A 7515-nucleotide genomic window follows, 5' to 3' on the forward strand; every position below is an offset into this window, starting at 1 on the left:
TCATTTATAATCCTCTTATTAAGTTGTATAAATTCCCTATAAGTTGGAGATAAAAAGTTTATCAGTGATAACATTTGCAAATATGATCTCTCATACAGTGGGCTTTCTTGTTGTTTTGTTAATGGTTTCTTTTGCTGTAAACAAGCTTTTCACTTTGATATAGTCCCATTTGTTTATTTTCTCTTTAGCTTCCATTGCCCTAGGAGCAGTATCAGTGAAGAAGTTCTTTCAGCATATGTCTGATGTTTTTTTTAATAAATCTTTATTGTTCATATTATTACAAATGTTCCTCATTCCCCCCCTCCATTGCTCTCCTCCACCAGGTTCCCACCCCACCATCTGTCCTTCCCCCCCCCTATTGTCCTCATCCATAGGTGCCCAGTTTATGTTCAGTCTCTTCCCACACTCCCCTCTCCCCTTTTTCCCCGAGAATCGTCAGTCCACTCCCCTACCATACCTCTGATTCTATTATATGCACCAGTTAATATTGTTCATCAGATTTTTTTTTAATTCCCTTGGTTTTTAGATTCACTTGTTGATAGTTACGTATTTGTTGTTCATAGTTTTTATCTTTATTTACTTTCTCTTCCGAAAGAACCCCCTTCAGCAATTCATATAATTCTGGTTTGGTGGTAATGAACTCCTTTAGCTTTTTTTTTATTAGTGAAGCTCTTTATCTGGCCTTCAATTCTGAGTGATAGCTTTGCTGGTAGATTATTTTGGGCTGTAGGTTCTTGCTATTCATCACCTTGAGTATTTCTTGCCATTCCCGTCTGGCCTGCATGGTTTCTGTTGAGAAATCAGCTGACAATCATATGGGTACTCCTTTCTAGGTAACTACCTGCTTTGCTCTTGCTGCTTTTAATATTCTCTCTTTGTCCTTTGCTCTTGGAATTTTAATTATGATGTGTCTTGGTGTGGTCTTCTTTGAATTCCTTTAGTTTGGAGTTCTGTGCGCTTCCTGGACTTGTAAGTCTAAATCCTTCACCAGGTGGGGGAAGTTTTCTGTCACTATTTCTTTCAGTATGTTTTCAATATCTTCCTCTCTCTCATCTTCTGGGACCCCCATAATTCTGATGTGGGTTTGCTTGAAGTTGTCCCAGAGGTTTCTTACATTATCTTCAACTTTCTGGATTCTCTTGCCTACTTGCTTCTGTGGAGGAGTGTCTTCTGGCTCTTTATGTTCCAAATCTTTGACTTGATTATTGCGATCTTCCATTCTGTTTTTAGGACTCTGTATAATATTTTTTATTTAAGACAATGTATTCTTTATTTCTTGTTGATCTCTTATTAGTTCTTGTTGATCCCTTTCATCTCCTCATAGGTCTTGTCGACCTTTTCTAGGAAATTCTTGAAAAACCTTATAAGCGTGGTTTTGAACTCTATATCCAGTCTCTTCTTTTCTTCCATTTCTTTTGTTTGTGCTCTGTTTCCTTGTCTTGGCATTTTCACAGCTTCCCTGAGTTGGTAGGGTGGCTTTGTGTGCTAAGGTGTCCTATATGTTTTGGTGAATCAGCCTTCCAGTTACCTGAGGTGGACAGTCTTGGTGTAGCCCTTTGTGGGCTGTGTGTGCAGCCTTGCTTGTTGTTGGTATCACTGGAAAGCGTTGATCTCCAAGCTAATTGGCTATGAGGATCAGAAGTGTCTCAGCTAGGAGGGTTTCTGTATTCCACTTGGATGGGCGGAGTCTCGAGGTGGCACAGCCAAGTTGTTGAATCCCGCACAATTGGTTGCAGGCTCATGCACCTCTTTGGTACAGGCACAGACAAGCTTTAGATTCCTGTTTGCCCCTCCCTAGGAGAGTTCTATTGGCAGCGAATGAGAAAGCTAGCCACTGGAAGGGCTTCTGTGCTCTGCTTGGATGGGGCGGAGTCTTGGGTGGTGCAGACAAGCTTTATTCAGCCCCTCCCTACGAGGGTCTGGTTTCTGAGTCCCGCAGTTATGACCGCTGGCTTCACACACCTCTGAGAGATCTCTGCCCACTGCCGGACAGTCTGGCCTCTCCCTATCTTGGGCGTCTATCAGCGCAATAGGGTGGTTCTGTTTTCCTCCTGAACCAGAAAGCCAGCAGCGCATTAGCTGTCCGCACTCTCCACCCGCAGGGAGTAAGCCTGTAGCGAACTCCCTGCAGGCAGAGAGGGCGGCCCTCTCTGCACTTCATAAGCCAGCCGGCAGCAAAGTAGGGAGGCCGCCTTTTCACACACACAGTTTTCTTTACCTTCACAGTTCCTGAGGTTCAGCACGCCTTCTTTCTCCTTCCCAGATGGTAGAGCCTCCCCTCAGCCAGCAGTCCGGCGCCTCAAGGTGATGTTTCCCCCGTTTTTCAGTTCTAAATTCAAACTTGTTGTGGTAGGCTGCATTCCGGTGTCTGCCCTATGCCACCATCTTGTTGAGTCTCTAGGTCATACTATTCATATGTCTGAGATTTTTCTTCCTGTGGATTCCTCTAATATTTTTATGGTTTCCTGTCTTATGTTTAAGTCCTGTATCCATTTAGAGTTTATTTTTGTGTATGATGTCAAATGGTGGTCTAGTTTTATGTTTTTGCATGTATCTGTCAAATTTTCCCAACACCATTTAATGAAGAGACTATCTTGACTCCGCTGTATATTCATGCATCCTTTATCAAGTATTAAATGAGCATAGTGGTTTAGGTCGATATCTGGTTTCTCTATTCGATTCCATTGGTCTATATGTCTGTTCTTGTGCCAATACCAGGCTGTTTTGAGAACCATGGCTTTGTAATACAGCTTGAAATCTGGTATTGAGATCCCTCCTACTTTATTCTCCTTTCTCAGGATTGCTGTGGCTCTTTGGAGTCTTTTTTTTATTCCAGATGAATTTTTGGAGATTTCTTTCTAGGTCTGTGAAATAAACCCTTTGTATTTTAATGGGGAGTGCTTTGAAACTATAGATTGCTTTGGGTAGTTTGGACATTTTAATGATGTTGATTCTACCAATCCATGAAGATGGTATGTTCTTCCATCTGTTTATGTCTTCCTCTATCTCTTTTTTCAGTGTCCTGTAGTTTTCCACGAATAGGTCTTTTACCTCCTTAGTTAAGATATCTTAATTTATTAGTGCCATGGTAAATGGGATTGCTTTTTTTAGTCTCTCTTTTTGTAAGTTCACTATTGGTGTATAGAAATGCCATAGATTTCTTGGCGTTAATTTTGTATCCTACTACACTGCCGAATTCATTTATTAAGTCTATTAGTTTTTTTGATGGAGTCCTTTGGGTTATTTATGTAAAATATCATGTCATCTGCAAATAAGGACAATTTTACTTCTTCTTTTCCAATTTGGATGCCTTTTATTTCTCCTTCTTGTCCAATTGCAATAGCTAATACTTCCAGTACTATGTCTAACAGGAGTGGTGAGAGTGGATAACCCTGACTTGTTCCTGTTGTTAGAGGGAATGATTTTAGTTTTTGCGCATTGAATATGATGTTAGCTGAGGGTTTTTATATATAGCTTTTGTTATGTTGAGGTATGATACTTCTATTCCCACCTTGTTGAGAGTTTTTACCAAAAAAGGGTCTTGGATTTTGTCAAATGTTTTTTCTGTATCAATTAATATTACTATGTGATTTTTATCTCTCAATTTGTTTATGTTATATATCACGATTTTGATTTGTGGACATTGTACCATCCTTGTATTCCTGGGATAAATCCTACTTGGTCATGGTATATGATCTTTCTGATGTACTGCTGGAGGCGATTTGCTAGAATTTTGTTGAGCATTTTAGCATCTATGTTCATGAGGGATATTGGCCTGTAATTCTCTTTCTTTGTGTTGTCTTTATCTGGTTTTGGTGTTAAGATGATGCTGGCTTCATAGAAGGTGCTTGCAATTGTTCCTTTCTCTTGAATTTTTTGGAATAGTCTAAGGAGGATAGGTTTTATTTCTTCCTTGAATGTTTGGTAAATTTCTCCTGTGAAGCTGTCTGGCCCTGGGATTTAGTTTGCTGGAAGTTTTTTGATGACTGTTTCAATTTCTTCCATAGTTATTGCTTTTTGAGCTTTTTGGATTCCTTCTGATTGAGTTTTGGAAGGTTATATTTTTCTAAGAATGTGTCCATGTCCTCTAGGTTGTCCAGTTTGTTGGAATAACATTGTTCATAGCATTTTTAAACAATCCTTTGTATTTCAGCTGGGTCTGTTATTATTTCACCTCTTTCATTTCTGATTTTGTGTATTTGGGTCCTCTCTGCTTCTTGGTGAGCCTGGCTAGAGGTTCATCAATCTTGTTTATCCTTTCAAAGAACCAGCTCTTGGTTTTGTTGATCTTTTGTATTGTTTCTTTGATCTCTGTCATTTATCTCTGCTCTGATCTTTATTATTCCCTTCCTTCTGCTTACACTGGGGTTTTCTTGTTTCTCTCTAACAATTTGAGTTGTAGAGTTAAATAATTTATTATGAGTGTTTCTTTTCTTTTTTTCTTTTTCTTTTTTTTTTTGCAGTAGGCTTGTAGAGCTATGAACTATCTTCTGATGACTTCTTTCACTGTGACCCATAGGTTTTGGATGGTTGTTTTTTCATTATAATTTCTTGCCATGATCTTTTTTTTATTTCTTCCTTTATCTCTGTGGTGGCCCAGTCATTGTTTAATAGCATGCTATTTAGTCTCCATGTGTTTGATTTTGTTTATTGTAGTTGATTTCCAATTTTATGCCACTGTTTCTGAGAAGATGCCTTATATGATTTCTATCTTCTAAAATTTGAATAGACTTTGCTGATGGCCCAATATATAGTCTATCTTTAAAAATGACCCATGTGCACTGGAGAAGCATGTATATTCTGTGGCTTTAGGGTGAAATGTCCTAAAGATGTCAATTAATTCCATCTAGTCTAATTTGTCATTTAGGATTGATGTTTTTTGCTGATTTTTTGTTTAGATGATTTGTCCAATTGTATAATGGGGTATTAAAGTCTCCTACTATGATTATGCTGCTGTCAATCTCTCCCTTGATATCCTCCAGGAGTTTTGTTTTTTGTTTTTGTTTTTGTTTTTTAAATGTATTTGCGTGCTCCTGTATTAGGTGTGTATATGTTTACCAGAGTATTTCTTCTTGTTGGATTGCTCCCTTTAGCATTATGAAGTGACCTTCCTTATCTCTTGTTATGTCCTTCACTTTGAGATTTAATTTGTCAGATATAAGTATTGCTACCCCAGCTTTTTTTTTTTTTTTTTTCATTAACATTTGCCTGGAAAACCTTTTACCACGGCTTCAGCCTCAGTCTGTGTATGTCCTTTTTTCTGAGGTGGGTTTCTTGTAGACAGCAGATATATGGGTTTTGTTTTCTTATCCAATCCGTTACCTTATGTCTTTTGATTGGAGCATTTAATCCATTCACATTTAAAGTTATTATATACAGGTACTTATTTGTCTCCATTTTTATTCTTTACACCTGTGTTCCTTCTTTGATATATTATATTATTTTATTTTATTTTTATTATTATTATTATTTTTTTACAGCAGACCCTTTTGCATTTCTTGCATTGCTAGTTTGGTGGTAATAAATTCCCTTAGTCCTTTTTAGTCTGTGAAGCTCCTGATTTCACCTTTAATTATGATTGATAGCCTTGCTGGATACAGTATTCTTGGATTCAGACCCTTCCTTTTCATGACTTTGTATATTTCATTCCATTTCCTTCTGGCCTGATGAGAGTCAGTTGAGAAATCAGTTGCTAATCTGATGGGGGTTCCTTTGTAGGTAACTTTATGTATCTCTCTGGCTGCTTTTAAGATTCTTATTTTATCATTGGTGTTTGCCAATTTAATTATAATATGCCTTGGCTTCAGCCTTTTGGGTTTCATTTTGCTTGGAACTCTGTGGGATTCTTGGAGTTGTGTGGGTTTTTTTCTTCCCTATATCAGGGAAGTTTACTGTCATTATTTCTTTTTTCTTTTTTTTTCTTTTTTTTTTCTTTTTTTAAAATATATTTTATTGATTTTGTACAGAGAGGAAGGGAGAGAGATAGAGAGTTAGAAACATCGATGAGAGAGAGTCATTGATCAGCTGCCTCTTGCACACCCCCTACTGGGGATATGCCCGCAACCAAGGTACATGCGCTTGACCGGAATCGAACCCGGGACCTTTCAGTCCCCAAGCCGACGCTCTATCCATTGAGCCAAACCAGTCTCGGCCAAACTCATTTTCTATTCCTTGCTCAGTTTCTTCTTCTGGAATCCCTATTATGCCGATGTTGTTGTGTTTTGTGTTGTCCCAAAGTTCCCTTAGGCTCTACTCCTGCTTTTTAATTTCTTTTTTCCCTAGAAGCTGCTCTACTTGGGTATTTTCCCCCATCTTGTCTTTTATCTCACTGATGCAGTTCTCTGCTTCTTCTAGTATATTGTTGATACACTAGAAGTTCTTTACAGAAGCGGTGTCATTTTTCATTTCTTCTTGGTTCTTCTTGATTTCCTCTTGATTCTCACTCATATTGTCAAATTTGTCTTCCATTCTTTTAAGCCCCCTTATGACCATTTCTCTGAATTCTTTCTTTGACAGGTTGTTTGACTCTATTTTGTTTACTTCCTTTTATGGTGATGCCTGCTTTTCTTTCATATGCAGTCTGTTTTTTTGTCTCCCCTTGGTCTCTGTTCTCAGGGTGTCTGGTTATGTAGTTCTCTCTCTCCTGCATTGATTTAAAGGCACAAAATACAACACAAGGCACTGAACAGAAATGTATTCACAAAATAATAGCCCCTAATTAAGGTGACCACCAGAAAAAGGCAAATTAGGAGATAGGGGAGACAGAAGAAGAGGGAAAAGAAAAAAAATGGAGTGCCAAAATGTAATTGGGAAAAGGAAAAATGTAATGGAGAAAAGAAAGAGACTAATAAGCAAAAGGGGAAGAAACTATATATATATGGGGAGAAAATTGCAAGAGAACAGCCATCAATCCCAGAAAATGCCAGCAATAAGTACCTAGAGATTAATACAAACTACAATCAACAACTAATGTCAAGCGAGGCAAGGAAAAAAAGAAGCAAAAAATAAAGCAAACAAACATAAAAACAAACAAAAAAATAATAAGCAAAACAATCGCACAAAAAAGCATAAAGAATTGATATTATCAACAATCAAGGAAAGAATAATATAAGGAGAGAGAAAAACAATTTTTCAGATAGTTAAGACAGAAAAAAGAGAGGTTGTATGGACCTGGATCAGGGGGTTGTAAATTAGATATGTAAGTAGGATGAAATTTTAACAGGGGTAAACAAAAAGAATAGGGAAAATCTAAGGCAGGAAAAGGTTAAGAGAAACAGTACCCCAAAAGGGGACAAGTTAGGAAGAGAGTGATGACATAAATGTAGAGTTGAGATACAGTAAAACAATTCTAAATAAAAGATGAAAATAAACTGTAGAACAGTAATCCCAAAGTAAAATAAAGAGAAAATAAAATGCCACATAAAAAAGGTAAAATAGAGAGAGAATCCAAGATGGCTGCTCGAGTAGGCAACTAGCCGCAGCCGCACACAACAATTTCAACAAAATACAACTAAA

Source organism: Pipistrellus kuhlii, unplaced genomic scaffold (genome assembly GCF_014108245.1).
Source record: "Pipistrellus kuhlii isolate mPipKuh1 unplaced genomic scaffold, mPipKuh1.p scaffold_m20_p_38, whole genome shotgun sequence".
In the NCBI taxonomy this organism is placed as follows: domain Eukaryota; kingdom Metazoa; phylum Chordata; class Mammalia; order Chiroptera; family Vespertilionidae; genus Pipistrellus; species Pipistrellus kuhlii.